Genomic DNA, 22,414 nt, shown 5'->3' with positions numbered 1-22,414 from the left:
TTGTTTATATACAATTAAAATAAACATCTCTATAATACTTGACTATTGTATTTGTTTGATACATTTATTATCCTTGCTTTTAAAAGATAATAGGTAAGGATATCATTTTATGTGTTTGTTTGTTTTAAATTCTTCTAGAACTTATTCATAATCATTGTGTAGAAAAGTTTGATCTTCCTGTGACTGGGCCGACAAACCACACTAAATTGTTGGCCGAGCAGCCATGAATTTTTTGCCCATCATCAAAAAGAGCATTTGGTCCCACAGAGAATAGTGCATTCTTGACACTAGCCTGGGGACAAATGTCTGCTTGAGCACTTTCTCATCCACAGAGCTAGGCAGAGCACCCAGCCAGCACAGCCCACAGACTCCCAGATCTGGTCTCAGTCAAACACTCACTTTTAGCTTCACTTCTACTTTGAGGTACAATGTTAGAATGCTCCTGTGACTGTGTGTGTGTGTGGGGGGGGGGGGGGGGGAGAAAATTCAGGAAAAAATTAACATCTGAAGGGTGTAGAAGGAAGAATCATGCATAGTATTGGTAATAGATAATAGGAACAATGTTCCTGTTCAGAAGACACTGGGAGAAAAAAGTGACAACTCTCTCATTAGATGGGGTTTCTTCCTTTTCTTCCGATTCTCCATTTGCATTTCTTATTATTTAAGATAAAAAGTTTTCACTCAGCCAAAGGTAGCAAAGCACTCTTAGGAGAGCAGAATAACGTTATAAACAGCACTTATTTTATGAAATACGAAATGGCATAAAGCATAGTGTTTGTCCAGTGCGGCAGTAGAGTGAGTGATTGATAGGAAGTATAAAGCTCTAAGTTAGGAAGTAAGATACAGCTCCTAGAAACGTGCTGCGACTGTTGGTATGTATGTCAAGGTTTCTGAAGAACAGATATTCAGATATTTCCAAGTTCCCTGACCCCCAGTGTAAAGGAGCATTTTAAAGAGGATGTAAACTAGGATCTGGGCAATCACCACATAACAGAAAACAAAGAAATACCAGATAGAGTACTGTAATTTTTTCATGTCTTTTCTTTAAATTCCACACAAAGAAGCCTCAAAAACACCAGTTATATTTATTTCATAAAGTCTTTTTTGGTGAGTGGTTAATCAGGTATCGGGTCAAGTGAAGGGACAGGACTCCTGTGGCCTTTCATATCGCTCCCAAAACAGTGCTTTTAAGGGTTAGACATGGTCTGCAGGTCCCAGTACGTCACGTGCAGATGGACAGTCCCACGTGTGTATCAGGAGAGCATGACTTCAGGAATGTGTGGCCTTCCCTTCATTTCATGGCCAATTCCTGAAAGCAAGAATTGGTATCAGATATTTTCTGTGGCATAAAGTTAGTGGGCCCTCTAATTCCCAGATTTCTTATTTCTCTATTTTCTTGATAGATAAATGGGAAAACAAGCTGGAAAAAACATTTAAAATATATATTCTAAAATACAAGAAATTTATGGGAAGGCTTTGGTAATATTTCCCACAGATGGATACATTTTCTTTGTAGACATCCAGACCTAATGTTTATAAAGAGGCCTCGAAAGTTTCATAAAGTATTTACTGAGCTGTCATTAGGCCAGACACTAGGATTAGCCATATGCATCTTTCTAAGGATGACTAAGGCCCCGTCTTTGTATTGGTGGGGGGGTGCAGCAGTCATGCGCAAACATCACTTGACATGTGGGTGTGTGTTAGATGCAGACTTGCACGGTATCATGGTTTAGTTCAGGACTTTAAATTTTGGGGAAATTCATTTCCTTAACTGAATCTCATCAGTAATGATGGCAGGAGGCAGATCATAGAGAGCCTTGTGTGGAGTAACAGCCAGGAGCTTCCCTGAGCACCTGCTACCTATCAGACATAGGTGCAGGAATAATAGTACTGAATACTCACCCTAGTCCTCCAAGGTCTCTGGTACCATTATCTCATGGTACAGACAAAAGGTATCAGGAAGTTTGTGCTTGGGAACATTTGAAACTATCAGATAATTGTGAATCTTTTTGAATCATATGTTTTGGAAAATTTGAAGTAACTTAAGGGGTAAATTATTAAAAGCACTGTGGTTTTTAATTAATTTCTTTCTTACCTAGAACTTATATTTGTAAGTAAAATATACATATTATAAAATTTAACATTTAAACCATTTTTAGGGGCACGGTTTGATGGCATTAAGTGCACACCATGTACAAGATTGTGTAGTCATCACCACCGTTCATCCAGAACTTTTCCATCTTCCCAAGCTGAGACCCTGTACCCCTTAGACATAACTCTCCCTGCAGCCTCCCGGCTCCTGGCCCCCACCCTTCTACTTCCTGTCTCTGAGTTTGACAACTCTAGTCCCTCATTTAAGTGGAATCATATAATATTTGACCTTCTGTGACTGGCTTACTTCAGTAGTCCCCAACCCCCAGGCCATGGACCGGTACCGGTCCGTGGGCCATTTGGTACCAGTCCTCAGAGAAAGAATAAATAACTTACATTATTTCTGTTTTATTTATATTTAAGTCTGAACAATGTTTTATTTTTAAAAATTGACCAGATTCCCTCTGTTACATCCGTCTAAGACTCACTCTTGACACTTGTCTCGGTCACGTGATACATTTATCCGTCCCACCCTAAAGGCCGGTCCGTGAAAATATTTTCTGACATTAAACTGGTCCGTGACCCAAAAAAGGTTGGGGACCACTGGCTTATTTCACTTAGCATAATGCTCTCAAGGTTTATCCATGTGGTAGTATATTGTAGAACCTTCCTTTTTAAGGCTGACTAGTATTCCATTGTATTCATATATAATATTGTCTTTGTTCATGAGTGGATAGTTATCTGGGTTGTTTTTACCTTTTGCTTATTATAAATAATGCTGGTGTGAAGATAGGGGTACAAATTACCTCTTCAAGACCCTGCTTTCAATATTTGGGGTGTATACCCAGAAAAAAAATGACTGGATCATGTGGTAAATCTGTGTTGAACTTTTTGAGGAGCTGCCATACTGTTTTCCACAGTGGCTGCACCATTTTACATTCCTACCAACCGTGCAAAGGGGTTCCTTCCAGTTTCTCCACATTTGCGCCAACACTTGTTATTTTCTGTCTTTTAGATAATACCTATCTCTCATGGGTGTAACATGGAAAATGTTTGGGTTTTTTTTACAAAAACTAACCACATGAGAAGAATGCCAAATTTGCCTGACTTGGAAAGTTAAATTCTGGAACTTTAAACTTCCTGCTTTCAGTAACTTGCTACTCAGCCATTCCCCAGGGTGTGAACTGGTTCTCCTGAGCCCAGGGGAGAGGCGATTGCAGTGGGTGAAGGGCGAAGGGCTGTGGCTGCACTGCGTGGTGTAAGTGCCGGCTCTGTCACTTTCTCCCGTGTGACCTTAGGGCTCAACCTCAGATTGTGCATCTGTGAAATGGGTATGATATCAGAGGTAGTCATGAGTGCTGATCATACTGGTGTGTAGACTGTCTCTCTCTATCTATCTTATTGATTGTTGCTCTCAGGAGTAATTCAGAGGAAAAGTTTGAGTGGCACTGCCTGGTACAGAAATCTTGAGCAGGCTACCAGCGGGGAAGTGACAAGCCTTATCCGGACTGGCTACCAACAATCCTGAGAGTGGAATTCCTTTGTCAGCAAGCTGGAGGAGGGTGGTTTATGTCAGGCGAGGCTCAGAGTTGCCATTTAAAACGAAGGACCTATTGGCCTCCCAGAGCAGTAAGGGACCTGGAAGGAGGCAACTTTCTACCCATGGTTACCTGTAGCAGGAGATTCCATTCTCAAGCAAGATGAATGGCACCTGTTCCACACTGCTGTTAGTTAGAATGCACCGTCTTCTGGTTGAACTGTTTTGCTGTGGAATAAAGCATGGCATGTAGCGTGTGCCCAAGGAAGACTGAAGTGTAACAGCCTGGTTGCTGCATCTCAGTGCTACCAAGATTCCAGGGGGCAGTACCAGTAGAACAGAGTTCTCAGACATCTGGACAGCAGTGCACACCGGCTTTTCTGAACGAGCTGCTCTGTGTTCGTCAGTCGTGAGAGGCCTGATGGGGTGGAGCCCGCCCTCATTGATCTTTAACTGCCAATAGTTTTCACCCTTCAGTCCCCAGACTTTCCTAGTGCACGATCCCTGGTGTCTCAGTCAGTGTTTTACGAGCCCCTAAACCAAAAGAAAGACCTGAGTATTTCATTTATTAAGTGGTTCTAACTAACTGTCTGAAGAGGGATGTTTCTAATTGTAGAGAACAAGGACGAAGTTAAGAAAAGCTTTGGGTTTTTTTCAGAAACTTGTGTGCCTGTTTCAGTTTGTTCCAAGTGGAAGTCATAAGAAAGGACTGAAGAATGGGCATAGGTTTTTTTTATGTTTTTAACTGGAAGTCATGCGAGATTATGTGGAAAGCACAGACTTCCCTGAAAAGAGGACTCTCAAATTGTGTTTCTTTTGTCTTCTGGACAAGGTTGGGATGCCCTGTAGAACAGGCCCATGTTGAATGTGGCTTCTTGGGCCTCGTGCAGTACTGGTAGTTCTCAGTACATCGAGGGGTCTGTTTTAACAGTGATGTGGTGGGAAATGTCACTGCCAACATAGAGAGTCAAGAACTGTACGTAGGGTCCAGCCAATTGTAGGGACTCAGCTTGAGAACACCATGTGATCACAAATAGCATCAACAGTGTTTTAAAGGACCTGTCCATTCCTGCTTCTCTGTTAAGCCCAGTTATACCTTTGTTGTTAATTTTTTTAATTTTCGAAGATCAGTGTTTTTGTTGAAATTAGATTGTCATACTTATGGTTTGAGCTGAGGGAATTAAAGAAAAGACAGTTCTTCCCACAGGTTATTTGATAAAGTGAAATGAGGACCTTTGTCACGAGGTGACCACATCAGCTCCACGCTCTTAGATCTCTGGAAGCCAACCCGGATAAGAGCATGCAACTCCTGAGTCTCTGTACTAAATTCCTGTTTCTCTATTTTTCCAGACTACTTGTCTCTAGCTGTTGCCTCGGAGCGATTCTCAGGCCTTTGCACCAGCCCTTCCCCGCTAGTGTTAACCACTCTCCAAAGGGACAGGGTAACCTTGGATCCGTGTTTCGAGCCCAGTCCTCTCTTGCCAACTCCAGGCGAGGGTCATCCATAGCTGCCCCTGGATGTGATGTCAAGTCAGTATATTTACATTAGAACTCCTCATCTTCCCTCTTGGTCAGCTCCCCTCCAGGCCTTGGTAGTCCGTCACCATTTGACCCGGCCTTTCAGCTGGAGTCATCCCCTCTCTTCCATCTCCCTCCATCTTCTCTCCCCTCATCCCACACAACCAGTTGGTCAGCAGGCCATGCTGGCTGTATGTCCCATCACCTCCCCCATCTCACAGCCCCTCATGAATCCAGGCCACCACTGTCTTACTGGGCAGCTGCGTCAGCCTCATAGGTGCCTCTAGTCCTGCTGCCTTGGATCTGCATAGGTCCTCTACCCTGAAGGTTCCCCTGACCCTTAGAATAAACCTTAACATCCTTAATGTGGCTTACAAGGTCCTAGTACCTCCCTGCTCCACTGTCCCCCAGGCCTCTACCCCAGATTCCTGGTACTGCCCACCGCCCACTGTCTGTCAGGTCCTTGTCCTCCTGTCCCTTCCTGAAGGAGGCCGGCTGGGGTGCTGTAGTGCAGACTTCATTATAATTGCTTACTTAATTACATATCTTTCCCACGTTGGCTGAAGATCTGTGATGACTGAGAGGATGGATGCCTGCTGCTCGTCATTCTCCTGGTGTCTACGCCAGCTCCAGTCACACAGGAGGGACTGAGGAGACATATGTTGGATGAATGAACGAACAAATGATGTCTCATATGAGGTTCTTTCTTGTTCAAAGATGAAGCTTCTAAACAAGCCATGAGAACTTCATTTAAATTGAGGCCATCCATGTTCCCTTCTAATTTACACTCAAACAATGACCGTCTGAGTTGACTGACCGCCCAGGTGTTCTTACTGCACGTAGCCCTGCACTACTTACGTGACCACCCAGAGGCCGTGAGGCAGACCCCTGTGTCACTTGAGTTGGTCTAGGAGGGAACTGACGATCGGGACCTATGGAGTTGATTGCCATATCATTATAGTTCTGAAATTAGAGAAAAATTGAACTAGCAAACTTTGGCAGGGTGTTTTTTTGGGGGGGTGAAGCAAGGCTTTTAGATTTTATTCATTTTTTATCTTTGGAGGGGGGGAGAGAGAGAGAGAGAAAGAAAGAGAGAGAGAGTGAGAAAGAGGGGGCAAAGTGGGAAGTATCTACTCAGAGTAGTTGCTTCCTGTGTGTGCCTTAACTGCACAAGCCCAGGGATTCGAACTGGTGACTTCAGCATTCCAGGTTAACGCTTTATCCACTCTGCCACCACAGGTCAGGCAAGCAAGGTTGTTTTTAATTGAAATTTGAATATAGTTATATTGGTCACATTGGAGCACACACTTGAGCAGCTACTTTGCCATATCTTGAAAAATAGGAAAAGCAGGCTTTGTTTGGTGGTTGGCAGGCTTAGACTCACAACCCTGCTTCCTTCGAGGTAGCTGCTCTGTCATACCACTCCTGTCCCTGCGCCCTGAAGTCACTGCCATTTGGCAAAGAGCAGACAGCAAACTGGACGGACAAGCTCAGGACATACAGAGGTACCATTAATATAGCAGTGGGGCTGACAGGCTAGCTTGAAGCTGCTGAGTAAAGGCAGGTCTGCCCTCCTAATGCCGCAGAGGAAATGACAGCAGGTTTGCTTCTCTGGGCTGGCCTGTGTGGCTTTGCCTTGTCTCTACAGCATTGAGGATGTCTCCTTCCTGGACTGAGGAACGGGGGGAAGGTGGCCCAGAGCCACAGGTGACCTCTTGCATAATGGGACATTGTGGGGGAGTGAGATGGAGGATGAAAGTAAAGAAAGAAAGGTGAGTTTTGACCTATGGTGGCGCAGTGGATCAAGCGTCGACCTGGAATGCTGAGGTCGCCGGTTCAAAACCTTAGGCTTGCCGGTCAAGGCACATATGTGAATTGATGCTTCCTGCTCCTCCCTCCTTTTCTCTCTCTCTCTCTGTCTCTCTTCTCTAAAATGAATAAATAAATAACAATAATAATAATTTTATTTAAAAAAAGGGAAGATTAGAAGGTGCCAAAGCCCAAGGCATCTATTTCCAAATATTGCAAAGGGTCTTTCTCATACTGGAAAGGGGACAAAATTCTTCTTTTTCTGCTACCATAGAACCCCCCCCCCCCAAGCCAAAGAGATCAGGTTTATCTTTTTATTAACTACTATTAATTTACTTTTTAATCATATTGCTATTAGCAACATAGTTTTTTTTGGGGGGGTTTGTATTTTTTTTTCTGAAGTTGGAAATGGGGAGGCAGTCAGACAGACTCCCGCATACACCCAACCAGGATCCACCCAGCATGCCCACTGGGGGGGGGGTGCTCTGCCCATCTGGGGTGTCACTCTGTTGCAACCAGAGCCATTCCAGCGCCTGAGGCAGAGGCCATAGAGCCATCCTCAGCGCCCGGGCCATCTTTGCTCCAGTGGAGCCTTGGCTGCAGGAGGGGAAGAGAGAGACAGGGAGGAAGGAGAGGGGAAGGGGTGGAGAAGCAGATAGGCGCTTCTCCTGTGTGCCCTGGCCGGGAATTGAACCCAGGACTCCTGCATGCCAGGCCGACGCTCTACCACTGAGCCAACCTGCCAGGGCCAGCAACATAGTTTATTTACATTCTGGATTAAGTGGGATTGGGCAAATAATAGGAGAAAATTATAGCACAGTATGTTTTAAATTCTGAACAATTGACTTTTAGATACCACATGTCAAAAATTTGAGTAATGTGTTATTGATACTCATGGTCAGGGTTAAAAAGAGTCCTAATGCATATATTACCCATATGCATGGAGAAAAGATAGAGCTGACTAAAAATGAAATAAAGACATTTAACATATATTTAGTTTCAGAGGCCACATTCCCTCACATCCAAGCTCAGATACTCCTTTGCTGGTCCCTCACCATGTTGACTGTACCCAATCTCCATCTGGCAATGACCTCTGAACTGGCAGGATGGCTCGAGGGAAGAGAATGTTCTATTTCCTAGTCACAGAAGTTGCCTGTGCATGCAGGTGCCTTTCTGTACTCTCACAGGCCGCGTGGGATGTTTTACTTGTGCATAAGTCCAGGTGCATATCTGATAAGCTTTGAGTCCATTAAATTTCCAGGCGAGTATTTCACTTCTTTTTCATCTAGAAATTGTGGTATAGAGTTCCGTTTTCTAGTAACCTGTAACTACAAAGTTTATACTTCACAAAGAAAGGTGTCATGTTATGGTATAATTTATATTTCAATGAGAATATTGTTCATGGTAGATTTGCTTCTTATAGCAACACTTCAAAAAACTCTCAAGGAAGTGTCAAGGATGGGGTGTGACGAGCCCAGGTGTCCAAAGCCAGTAAAAGGCAAAGTAAAAACCCAGGCACAGGGGTTCTGAGCTTCAGGACGCCCTTTCTCCCTCACCTAGCCTGCCTTAAGCTGTAACTGTGTGAGGTTCGACCTTACTGAGAGGGACGCTCTACTGGACTTGTCTGGTCATCACTGGGTACTTTGCAACCTCACTCTCAGAAGGCAAGTCTGTTTCATGTCTTGATTGCCCAGGGATTCACCTTTTATAGGCTGTTGCTTCATAGAAGTGACCCCTGGCTCATCTTGCCCTTGCCTTTTGTAATGGCATGGATGGACCTGGAGAGGATTATGCTCAGTGAAATAAATGAGTTGGAGAAAGACAAATAGACTGACAGCTGTCAGAGGGAAAAGGGTTGTGACGCTGGTTGGAAAACAAACAAAACTTACAGGCATAGACAATAGCATGGTGATTACCAGAGGGAAAGGGAAGTGGGCAGAGGTAGAAGAGGACAAAGGGAGATAAACGGTGGTGGAAGGATACTTGACTCGGGGTGGTGAACACACAATGCAGTGTACAGATGATGTACTATAGAACTGTACACTTGGAAATATAACCAATACACCCCAATAAATTCAATTAAAAATTGAGTTATTTTCTTATATAATTGAGTTTTCTGTATTCTTGTTAAGTTCTGGATGCCAAAAAAAAAAAAAAAAAAGGAATCCACCTCTTTTTGGTTTAAGATATTAAAATCTTTGTTTTTCTTTAGTGGGGTTTTTTTTCCTTTCACTACCTGAACTAAACTGGTTTTGAACTTTTCACAAAAGATAGAATATAGTATTTCTTTCATATGAGGCCCCACCAGTGGCTGACATATTTGAAAGCTTATTATGCTCTGTGTTAAAGGCACCTGTGAGTGGGCTGCGAGGCCGGATGCATGCTCTAGTCACGTGATGTTCAGCATCCAGGGGCTTCTGGCTTGTGAGAGGTGAATGAAGCTGAGAATAATGATGTGGCCAAATTCAAGGCCAGGTCTACCCTGATAGGCACCATGTTGGAGGTTTGTTTGAGGTTGGAGGGCTGTGAGGACCACAGGCTAACAGTGACAGACACCTGACTGGGGAGAAAGTCAGCACTGACAAGAGGAGGAAAGGGAAACTCCCCTTGGGCTGTATTTATAGGGGAAAGGGTCTAAGGGATCAGCTCCTTAGCATAGCTTGTCTCTTAAACATGCTCTGCCCCACTGGTAGGTAGTGGATCAGCAGAGAGAGTAGATCAGGAGAGTTGCCACTAGTGGCTGTACCTATAGAATTGGTATTATTGTTCACTATTGCAATGAGACCTTTTGTGTCCAGCGCCAAGAACAGGGCCCTTCCTCATAGCAGGGCCCTAAACAAATAAGCCAAGTGATGATGGAGTGGGTCATGTGACCTCATGGAAGCTTCTGGCCACAAACATTTGTGTTTGGAAAGAATGGGGGAAACTCCAAAGAAGCCATCAAGGCACCCTCCTGAGTTCCTAGGGAGCCCCCTTTTTGAAGGACAAATAAATGCAGAGAAATAGGTACCTACAGAGAAAGCCTGAGAAACAAACGGGTGATGTTTTCCACTCTAAATCTTCCTCCCCAGATTCTGCCCCTCTGCCCCTCTCAGGTTGCCTTCATAGCTGGGCCAGCTTGCTTTTCTGAGCCATGAAAGAGTGTGAGAATATGGCTTCCTAATGAACAGTAGGAAGTTTTCTTTATGTTCGACGTCCCCTGAGGATGGGCTCATCGTAATAGCCTGTTCTTCTAACAAAGTGGCCACAGAGCAGCCGCTGCCAGCCCGGCGGAGCAGTCCCATGGGCGGAGGGGCGAGATAGGGGACCTCTGCTCATCAACAATAGTTCAGTCACCACTGGCTTTGTTCACTGGTGGCGTCATCCCGCATTGCTGTCCAGTGTGTCTCCTAAGGGGGCTGGCCGTGCCAAGTGGCATGAACGGCTCACAAGGAAACAATATCCAAATGTCAGTTCAGTTAGAAGACAATTTAAATTACACAGTATTAAGGCATTTCAGCAACTGCTTTAAATGTGAACCACAGATTTGAGCTTGTGGGATACCTCGTTAAACAGAGCAGGAAAAATGCATTTTTTGGACCTCTGTCTGTAGTGATGGCAGAATGGGCTGCTATGACAGTCCTTGAGATAAGACCGATTGGCTCCTAGCTGGAAACTGAGCCAAATGTTGATCTTGTTTCCTCAAAATACAGTGTTCTGAATCAGGGTTCTATGCTTAGAAACATGTTTTGTGCAAAAAAACAAACAAACAACAAAACAAAAAAACAGCGGTAAAATAAATGCAGAGAAAATACAACACAGCCTGACTTGTGGTGGCACAGTGGATAAAACATCCACCTGGAATTCTGAGGTTGCCGGTTCAAAACCCTGGGCTTGCCTGGTCAAGGCACATATGGGAAGTTGATGCTTCCTGCTCCTTCCCCCTTTCTCTCTCTCTCTCTCTCTCTCTCTCTCTCTCTGTCTCACTCTCTCTCCTCTCTAAAATGAATGAATAAATAAAAAATAATTAAAAAAACAACAACAAGAAAATACAACACAAATATATACTTTTATAGACAGTTACATGGTTAACCAAAAGCTGGTCCCAGAAGCTGCACAGATCATTTGACAGGGTTTTTGGGGACCATGAGCTCAATAACATACAGCTCCAGACCCTGCTCAATCTGCCTCTAGCAAGCAGGAATGTTTTTGCTCCAGTGGCCTTCAAAGTACCTTCAAGATTAGGGCCACCCATCTGGAAAGCTTTTTTTGCTCTGAATGCTAAGTGCAGGGAGGCATACTCTCTGTGATGACATCAGTTTGGGCATCGGTTGCAGGCATTAGGTTAGTTGTCCTAACCGTGAACTCGTGAACTCGAGTGGTGACTGCTACAATCTTACCATGAGAAAAGTGGTGGGAAGGGCACTGGCACTAACTCTCCTGAGGTGTTCCTAGCCTCTTTTTACCCCAGGGGTTAAACTGGGAGTGGAGGAGGGGGAGATTCAGAGGCTGGGACTTTGCTGAACCTTGGGCTAATGGCAGGGAAGTTCAGTATAGAGCAGTGATTTTCAACAGGTATGCATTGGTTAATACAAGAATTTTTAAAACTTGCAACACCTGACTATTTAGTCAGGGGCACTGATCTCTTTTCCTTTAGAGTGTCAAATAAAAGAATGACAACAGCCAGCACAACAATAGCCGTCTGGTGTAAATGATTCCAAATTTTACCTTTTTTTTTTGGTCAGATCAGCAAAAATATATGTATTTTTTGGTGCTGCAGAATTTTAGTAATTAATGTGTGCCATGAGATGAAAAAAGTTGAAAATCGCTGGTGCAGAGGACCATACTTACTGCTGCAGAGACCCAGACCTACCCTAGCATGCCTCACTATACCTGCCCGGCCCCCCCAACTTTAATGCCCACCTTTGCAAATCCTCATTTTTTTCTACTAGCACTGTCTGCACAATATATTCACAAAGCAAACATCCATGCCCATTGGGAAACCCTGATCTCACCCACAGGAATGTGGGTTAGCCTAGTAACCCAGATAAGGCAAGCCAAGACAATCATATTCTTGAATGAAATTGACACCTTTCCCAAAGAAACAATGATTCAGTCTCATCCACAGTTACATTTTTATGTATACTTTCAATTTGTTAACACTTAACTTAAATGGTTAGATTTTAAAATGAAGCCAGAGCTACTGGCTCTTTTGAAGAATCCTCCCCATCCTTCAACAGAAGAGATCCTGAAGAGGCCCGGTCCACGGGTGAGGGGCCTTCCCCTTTTGAATGACATGTGCACACTGGGGTTGGAAAGGAGAGGGAGAGTGGTGGGTATTAACGACTAGAGGGTGTGTAAAAGAACTTCATCCTTGGAAATAGAACCCACAGTTGAATCCGAGGTGCATTTTCCTATGGAAATGTTATAAATTATGGTTAAGTTCAATGGTAGCTATATTATCAAAGATAATTTGGTGGACAGTGTCTATCGGGGTATGGATTGCCTGTAAGAAACCCTTTAAAGTACAACCTATTCATGAAATGTAGGAAACTAGAATTTCCTGTTGCTGGTCAAAGTCTTGATTTCAATAGGTTCTAAGAAAGGTACTGGAATGAATAATAAGAAGAAAAGGACCTAACAGGAAGTGAAAGGGGAAAATAAAATGGTCAAGTTTAGCAAATGAGAAAGACTTAGCACCATGGTGTTTCATTTCTCTCAATGCCCAAGCTGTAATTTATTCTAACTGAAATTTTATGTAATTGCAATTACCTGTATAATAAAAGTAAAGCATTTACTATTGTCAAATATTTTGACTGTTAATATTTATATGAGTATCTTTGGGTTATATATCTGTAATTCTGTAATTTTTTGGAAAGCCATCTGACTTAATGAAAAAGTTTGGCCTGACCAGGCAGTGGCACAATGGATAGAATGTCGAACTGGGACGCGGGAGACCCAGGTTCGAAACCCCAAGATCGCCGGCTTGAGTGGGGCTCAACTGGTTTGAGCAAGGTTCATCAGCTTGAGCCTGGGGTCGCTGGCTTGAATAAGGGGTCACTCTGTCTGCTGTTGCCCCCCGTTCAAGGCACATATGAGAAAGCAATCAATGAATAACTAAGGTGCCGCAACAAAGAATTGATGCTTCTCATCTCTCTCCCTTCCTCTCTGTCTGTCTGTATCTTTCCCTCTCTCTGTCTCTCTCTGTCCTGTCAAAAAAAAGAAAGAAAAAGAAAAAATTTTGATAATCAAGTACTGAGATAACGTGTGTGTGTGTGTGTGTGTGTGTGTGTGTGTGTGTGTGTGTGTGTGTGTGTTAGGTCAATATGACAATATTTGGTGTGAAATGAAGAACCTTATCTTAAACCCAACTATGAATGTATTCATTTACCCTTGATTTCCTGGATGTAAAGTGATATATATAAAAACTTTACTAGCTTAATTGATATACAAATTAACTTTTATTTTGACAAAGTTAAAATAGTTCCTTTGAACTAAGAGTAGGAAAAATATTTTAATGATCTCTTATTTTTTAACTTTAAATATTTACTTTCCTTTTTATTGAATTTATTGGAGTGACATTGGTTAACAAAATTATACAGATTTCTGTACACCATATTGAGTATTTACCCCCCAAATCAGGTCTTTTTCCATCACCAGTTGTTACAGAGGACATATAATATTATATTAGTTTCAGGTATATAACCAATTGATTAGACATTACATAACTTACTAAGTGATCACCCCAATAAATCTACTACCCATTGACATCATACATAGCTATTACAATATTATTGACTATGTTTCCTTTGTTGTACTTTACTTCCCTGTGACTATTCTGTAACTACCAATTTGTATTTCTTAATCTCTTCACCTTTTTTATCCAGTCCCCCAACAACCCCTCCCATCTGGCAATTGTCAAATGTTCTCTGTATCAAAGTCTGTTTCTGTTCTGTTTGTCCATTTATGTTTTTAAAATTTCACATATAAGTGAAACCATCTAGCATTTATCTTTCTCTGACTTAATTCATCCAGCACAGTACTGTCTATCTCATCAACATTGTTGCAAATAGCAGGATTTCATTCTTTTTTATGGCTCATATTCTAATTATATATATGCACCACTTTATTCATCTATTGGTGGACATTAGGTTGCTTCTATATCTTGGCTATTGTAAATAATGCTGCAATAAACATGGATGCATATGTCTTTCTGATTTATGTGTTTTGGGTTTCTTCCAAAAAGTGGAAGTTGCAAGTGGAATTGCTGAGTTCTTCTTTGTTTCTTGTTATACAGCCTGTGTTTTAAAGTATATTTTGTCTGGTATAAATATTGCTACCCCAGTTTTGTGTTGGTTTGTTGCCATTTTCATGAAATATATTTTTCCATCCCTTTATTTTCAGTGTGTGTGTGTCTTTAGATATGAACCGAATCTCTTGTAGACAGCAAAATATGGATCTTATTTTGTTATCCATTCAGCCTCCATATGTCTTTTGATTGGAGCATTTAAACCATTTGCATTTAAAGTAATTGCTAATAGATATGTATTTATTGCTATTTTTATTCATATTTGCATCATATTTCTTATAATACTGCTTTGGTGGTGATGAATTCCCTTAGCTTTTTCTTCTCTGGGAAGCTCTTTATCTGTCCTTTAATTCTAAATGATAGCTTTGCTGGGTAGAATAATCTTGGTTGTAGGTGTTTCCTTTTCTTAACTTTGAACATTCCATGCCACTCCCTTCTGGCCTGCAATGTTTCTGTTGAGAAATCAGCTGACAGTCTAATGGGATCGCCTTATAGGTAATTACCTACTTTTCTCTTGCTGCTTTTAAGATTCTCTCTTTGTCTTTAACCTTTGGCATATTAAATATGATGTGTCTTGGTGTGGAACTCTTTGGGTTCATCTTCTTTGGAACTTTCTGCACTTCCTGGATTTGTGTGTCTGTTTCCTTCACCAGGTTAGGGAAGTTTTCCATTACTTTTTTTTTCACATAGATTTTCAATCCTTCTTCTGGCATCTGTCATGATGTGAATGTTGGTGTGCCTGACATTGTCTCTGAAGATTCTTATACTATCCTCTTTTTTTTTGGAGGGGGGGCTTTTCTTTTTGCTGTTCTGATTGGGTGTTTTCTGCTTCCTTATCTTCCAACTCGTTGATGCTTCATTTTTGTATTCTTCATTTTTGACTGGTTCATTTTAATGTTTTCTATCTCTGTTTTTTGGTTCCTATCTCTTTGTTTAAAGTTCTCACTAAGTTTATCTACTCTTTCCCTAAGTTCATTGAACATCCTTATAACCAGTGTTTTAAACTCTGCATCTGGTAGATTGCTTGTCTCCATTTTGTTTAGTTCTTTTTCTTGAGTTTTGTTCTGTTTTTTCATTTGGGACATGTTTCTTTGTCTCCTCATTTGGCAGTGTTTGTTTCTATATATTAGGTAGAGCTGCTACATTTCCCAGGCTTGGTAGAGTGGCCTTATGTGATATGTGTCCTGTAGGATCTGGGGACACAGCTTCCCTGATCATCCAATTTGGGCACTCCAGGTGCGTCCCCCCATGAGGGCAAGAGTAGGGAAAATATTAAGCTATGGTTTGCATTAAGTATATATTTCCAAGATATATTTTAGAGAAGAAATATTTTAAAGGGAATATATAATTTTATAGAAGAAAATCACTTTCCTAATAATCACTGGTACTTTAGGACCATATTTTTATTCAAATATTGCTGATTAACATTGAGACAAGTGAATCAAATGATATCTTAATCAATACCATTTGAATATTAATATTAACCATATTTTAAGTGTTTTATGAAACATTTATAAAAGTCTTAATTGTCATATTAACTTAACTCATAATTTCTGAAATCTGAGCACTGAAATTACTACCCTTTAGTAAATAAATTGATTACTTATTAAAATGAAATAATCTGTATTGATAAACAGTGATCAGTTGGTGTGACTATTAACATGTCAGTATTTACTTCCTTCTTGTATTAATTTTTTTTCACTGAATGTATGAAAAAGCACTGACAAAACTAGATACAATTATTGTGATAATGGAACCTAAACATTCATTAAGTTGAGCTTTTTGCCACGGGAAACTGTAGCTACTAAGAATATTAGCATTTAAAAAATTGTTTATCAGTACCATCAAACAATAAATAGAACACTGTTTTACAGTTGAAAATGATAAATCTCAGTAGTTTCAAGTAAATCACTGTGAAACTAATTCATCTCACTTTCATGGTTTTCAGAGTTTTGTCTATATTTTGCATTCTTTTTTCTAATAGCATGATTTTAAGGCAGTGGCTGGAGATACTGATAAACATCCTACAATGCATAGGACAGCTCTCACAGCTAAGAATTATCTGGCCCCCAGTGGTAGGTTTACTCACCTAAGTTGTGCCAAAGAAGTAGTGTTATCCTCATTTACTCAGTCAGAACTGACTGAATGCTGAGAACAGAGTTAAATAAGATCTGGTTTCTGCCTTGGTTGACCTCTTCAACCTTTTCAGAGTTGAGTGGAGAAACAAGAATTACAGAGCAGTATGGTAAGTGCTAAAATATGCATGCATGAGGTGCTGTGAGCCCACACAGAAGGGGCCTCTGAATTGGCTAGAAAGGCAAGAATTCCTCTAAGGAAAGGTTGATTTGAATTAATGAAAGTTAGGCAAAGCACATATTTATCATTCAGGAAAAGAGAAACATCTCTAGCTATGTCAAGCAATGAGAATTAATCTAGGGATTATTTTTACACAGCTAAGAAACAGAAGAGAAGACAGGGAGACACTCAGAGGAGCAATAGCAGGAAGAGGCTATCACCCCTATCCTGAAGGGTAAAGGGAAGAGCTGGTGCTGCTCAAGCCAGACATGGTGCTACCTGGCAGGAGGAGCTGCCCAGCAGGAGTTGAAGCCAGAGAGGAGGCTCAGCAGCTGCTGGAAAGGCCCCTGAAGCAGCGCACACAGAGAGAACTAGCCTGGCCTCTCCCACCAGTGCTTGTCACTGGCCAACCTAGCCAGAAGCCATTTCTCACAGGAGCCTGGGGATTGTAGTTCCCTATACTACAGAGAGACAAAGATGGCTAGAGAAAAGCTGTGAGAGCAAACAAGGTAGTATGAGAAAGGCTCACTGTATTGTGTGCTAGGCTTAGGTGATTCGACATCTAGTCGTCTCCAAAGGCAGCTTATGACACTAGATGAAGTGACACGAATCCATCTTCATTTTGAGAAAGACACTGTGGTTGGCTTGTAGTGAGTCAGACTAGAAGACAGGAGATTTGTTCGGAAGCTAATGCAGTCATCAAAGTGAAAATCCTAAAAGTTGAAAATAAGGCAGAGGCAGCCCACACTGAACAAGGATCTCTGTTGCACTTGGTGACTAATTAAGGGAAGAAAGTCTAGGACAGTTGTAAGGTATTTTTCCCCGCCGAGAAGGAAGGAAGGAAGGAAGGAAGGGGCCAGAACCATGAAGTGTGGAATAATAAAAGGCTTTATTGAGTACAGAGCACCTCCCGCCTGACGAGGTTCCCTAGCCCCGAGAAAAGATGGAGGCCAGGGAAGTCGCAAGGTGTGACCCGAGTGAGAGATATTTAAAGGGTCCCTAGGGTGGTTGAGTTAATATGACGTGGTGAAATCTCACTGACTGGCAGACGGTCTCTTTTTTCCAAAGGGTTCCTGGGAAGTTTCTTTGGGCGCGCTTGGTTGTGGGCAGTCCTAGCCAAAGTTCTTGGCTAGGGAACCCACGTGACCTTCCTCCATTGCCCACCGACCTTACAACAGTGATGGGCAATCTTTTGAGCTTGGTGTGTCAAAATTCGCCAAAAAAATGAGCATAACTCAAGTGGTGTGTCACTTCGAGAAAAAAACCATAATTTCGTGATATTTATAGTTTAAATAACAAAAATGTATACTTGTAATATATAACTGTATTTAATAAACCAAAAACTAATTATTTAACTTAGTGACTTCTTTGTTCATCTGTCAGTTGGTTTCTTTTGTTGGACTTGATATTATTTAACTTGTGTGGGGTGCCGTGAACTAAGATACGTGAGGGGGAGAGGGAATTCTTTAACTAACCTGCCTATTAGTGAGTTTTTTTGTTGCTGAATTTCATTGACTAAATCTTTAATTGAAGGTTGATATTTTGTACACTTCAAGCCCAAGCAAGTGCTGCTACTAACTTCATCTGTCAGTCTGTTTCTTTTGTTGGTTTTGATATTATTTAACGCTGAGAATAAGGTCTCACAAAAGTACGTAGAGGGAAAAATTGTGAGTAAAACCATTGCTATATTTTTCAGGGTGCTAAAAGTGTCTGGTAATAAGTTCTAGGCACTCCAAATTTCCTGTTTATAGTGGCACTCCTCTTTTTTTTATTTTTTTTAATTCATTTTAGAGAGGAGAGACACACACACAGAGAGAGAGAGAGAGAGAGAGAGAGAGAGAGAGAGAGAGAAGCAGGAAGCATCAACTCCTATATGTGCCTTGACCCGGTAAGCCCAGGGTTTTGAACTGGTGACCTCAGTGTTCCAGGTTGACACTTTATCCACTGCGCTACCACAAGTCAGGCGAGTGGCACTCCTCTTGATTCTCCAAGTGGCACCTTTCCAGATTCTCAAGCTTTGACCTCAAGTCGACAAACACCTGAGCCCAGATGCTGCCTTGAAATTATGCAAGGTACAGCTTATGTAAATTAAGATGGCTGCCGCTATTTCTAATGCGGGACACGGCACCCATAGCACAGGCTCTCACCTCTCCCAGCCTCTCCCTCACTTATCTCAGTAATGATGGTCAATTAGAAATCCACGACACCCCAGAACAGTAGATTGGATGATGGTTGCTGTGGTTATGTAGTTGCTGATAATAGCGATCACAGGATCCCCAGAGATGCGTTCCTCATGGCATTCTGCTGCTCCCTGCTCCACCGGCTGTGAGGTCAAGATCCCCTAGCAGCTTAACCAGAAGTCCCAGAACTAGATGCTCTGTGCTGGAGTTCTGTTGTTTTGGCCTACAGACCTTCTGCACAGAGTGTCTACACTACAGCAAATGTTTTATCCTCGGCTCCTGCACCTGGCCATGCAGGAGCCAAGGATGAAACGTCCTTTTCGGCATGCAGCCCCATACTTTTCTGGTATGCGGCCACGTGTCATCAAAAATGGCTATGCGTGTCAGTTCTGACATGCGTCTCATAGGTTTGCCATCACAGGTCTAGGATCACCATCAGGTTTTGGCCAGTAGGTGGCACTGCTGGGTCAAAACTTGGTCCCTCTCAATTCCCAGCCTACTGTGCTTTCACCTGTAGTGCTTGACCATGGATAAGTCTCAGACCCACTGGGCCCCAGTGTCCTAATCTTTACAGTCAGAGGTTAGATGTGCCCTAGGGCCATAACCTACAGTGCTGTGATTCAAGGATCTATACTTTCACATTTTTAGAATTTCAGATTTCAATGTTCTGTTTTTTTCAGTGTTGCATTTCTGTAATTTATACCCAGATATTACAAAAACCTTCCTGTATGTATATTTAACTTGGTATATATTCCTGAATTTCAAAATTCAAGTACAAGTTCTTATTTAAAAATTACTGGTCATAGTTGTTTTCAGAGAATTCTTATTATGACTAAAATGTTCTAAAGTTCATACACCCCAAAATCTAGTCTGTAGACAATGGATTTCACAATATTCCCATCTAAAATTCTTTCTTGTAGTTTTGTTCATAAACATCTCTGGCTGAGCTCCCAAAATTTACAAGACTTGCTACAAAACAACTGATTGAATTGCAACCCTTGTTAATAGAGGTTAAAGTATTCTAAATAATTCAACTTGGTATGTTACTTGGAAATTCCAAGAAAAGCTTTCTTCCGTGATTTTCAGTTTCTTTCCAAGTAGCACACAGCAATCACATTGTTCAGCTACATGAACGAAATAGTAAGTCAATGGTCTTTTAAAAAGCATGTTGCCCCAATTAGAAACTGAGTTTCTGCTTGTATTTTACTGGATTTGTACCCTACAACATAAGTTTGACGTGAATACTTAGACTTTTTTAGTATTGTAAAAATTTCCATCTCCACATTGGAAAAAATAAGAATGAATCCTTACCTTGGTACAGATCTCAAGAAGGCAGGAGAACTGATACAAGACAAGAGAATGTCACATCGGGATAAACTTAATCTAAGTATGCAAAGCACATCTTTCTTACTGTTTAAGAGTTCACAGTCGTGCTCTGAAGGCAGCTTTATAAACCTATATTTGTAATAGGTTTGGGTAAAGCAATTTGGGGAGATGTCTGTAACCCACAGAATCAGGGATCTAATTCATTTGAGGGGTGATCAGGAAGGAATTCCTTAAAGAAGGTGGCACCTGCAGACAATCTCAAAGTGTTAGACTAATGGTATGCAGGCTCTTTTAAACCTGTTGTCACCTTAATTTCTACTACTACATTACATCAAGCCATCCTTTCAACTGTATTGTTTTACTTACTGTAGGGTGGCCAGTCATCCCAGTTTGCCAAAAACTTTTCCAGTTTTAGCCATGAAGAGTCCCACATCCTGGAAACTCTCACCTCTGGGCTAATTGGGACAGCTAGTCACCCAAATATACTGCACTGCCTGCCAAACATACCTATATTCCTGCCCCTTCCTTTGCTCATGGCAGTTTCCCGTCTAGAATGGGTCATCAGTTTGTCACTCCCTTGAATTCATCACAGGGCCTGCATAGATCTTTGTGCACAACAGGGACTTGTGAATTGATTACTTGGTGATAATACACAAATGTTGGCACTCTTCTTTTATAGGTGGCACTGAAGCACTGATTCCTAAAATGACTTTACTCAAGGTTCATGTGACAATAATACTGAGTTTAGAACCTAGGCCTGGTCTCGTGTCTTCCATAGAACATTCTCAAATTACCCAACATTAAATCAAGCTTTTTCCTGTAGCCCTTAGGGTGAGTTGAACAGTTTCCTCCTGGGTTATAAAAGATCTCTTAGTGCCCTCTAGCTGTGGTGTCAGTGATCTGTCTTTGTCCACCAGGTTACACAATAGGGATCCTGTTTGTTCTTCTGTAACCAGTGCAAATCATAATAAGCCCATTATTACTACAGAATATGTAGCCAGTCAGTGCTTGGGACTGGACTGGACTCTCTATAAACTGACTGCTTTGTTTCAAGATTCTGAAAAGTTGCCTGACCTGTGGTGGCGCAGTGGATAAAGTGTCAATCTGGAACACTGAGGTTGCTGGTTGGAAACTCTGGGCTTGCCCAGTCAAGGCATTTATGAGAAGCACCTACTATGAGTTGATGCTTCCCACTCCCCTCTACCCCCTTCCTCTCTCTAAAAATCAATCAATAAAAAACTTTTTTTAAAAAAAAGGAAAAAAGGTTTTTACTACAATCTCCAGTCTCCCAGAGTATGTACAGATGAACAGGGGTTGCTCAGTGTTGGACTCATTTTACAACTGGTTAGATGTCACATTCAGTCTCAGTGCCAGGGTGATTCAAGACCCAGCTTAATGTGACTAATTCAAATGCAACCCACAGCTCTTCAGGCCCCCAGTTGTCCCATTAAAACATTAAACTACAGAGAGCAAATGGTAGCCCCACGAGGCTTCTGATTTACTGGCATTGAGTGAATAAACATCAGAAAGGGTGCAGAGGTTGAAGTCTCTGTAATGTGCCTGGTCTCAAATAGATCAGCCCTTTAACTATGGCTGCCCCTGAGAATCCCTCCTAATTGGGCATGATATAAGAACAAATAAAAATGAACCCACTTGAGAATTTGGAGAGAAGAAGCAGATCAGATCTCTTTGCATGAAGTCACATTTTCTTCTGCTAAATTAAATTGGGACCTATCCTCAAGGTCTTTATATAACTTTTTCCTTCTCGTCTTCTGCTTTGAATTTTACCTTTGGAGGTAATGGCCTTGACTGGTATCATAAGGACTTCAGGGACTTGACTTAAGTCAGGGTTATGTCATGAGACACAGAACTTGGAGTCAGACACCTGAGGTACATGTCTACTTTTCTGTTTGTTTGTGAATTTGAAGCAGTGGAGGAGAGCTTAAGCTTTGGAGGGGCAGCTGCAGGATCACCAGACGGATTACCTAACCTGCCCACGCATCCATTTGATTACCTATAAAATGAAAGTCATTCTATTGACCTGTTAGGTTTGCATGAGTACTCAGTGGCATGTTTTTCTTTTTGAAGCACTTAGTGCTGGGGCCTAGCATATAGTAAGTCCTTAATAAATGGTAGCCTTCTATGGTTATTATCATAATCCTTCCTTTCTTCATTCATTCACTAGTCATTTATTGAGAACAGGGGATTGTGACACTTCAGCTGGCTATTAAAGGCTGCGGAGGACTTGGCTTGACAGGAAGAGTTAAGTAGTGGGGGCGCTGGGTGAGACAGCATGGGCACGGTGGGCTTCCGGGCATTGTGAGAAAGGAAGAAGGGGTGGTATTTAATTTGAATTTTTGTTTCTGAATT

The 22,414-nt window shown here is 41.8% G+C and overlaps 1 protein-coding gene across 3 annotated transcripts in view; it reads left to right on the top strand.

The window, feature by feature from the left end:
• Positions 1-22,414, top strand: part of SPATA13 (spermatogenesis associated 13) — a 165,767-nt gene that overhangs the window by 54,025 nt on the left and 89,328 nt on the right. The gene's annotated exons all lie outside the window — the stretch shown is intronic.

The sequence above is a fragment of the Saccopteryx leptura genome, chromosome 2 (genome assembly GCF_036850995.1).
Source record: "Saccopteryx leptura isolate mSacLep1 chromosome 2, mSacLep1_pri_phased_curated, whole genome shotgun sequence".
NCBI lineage: Eukaryota > Metazoa > Chordata > Mammalia > Chiroptera > Emballonuridae > Saccopteryx > Saccopteryx leptura.
Note: the sequence above shows the minus strand (reverse complement) of the source record. Positions and strands in the feature narration are given on the sequence as shown.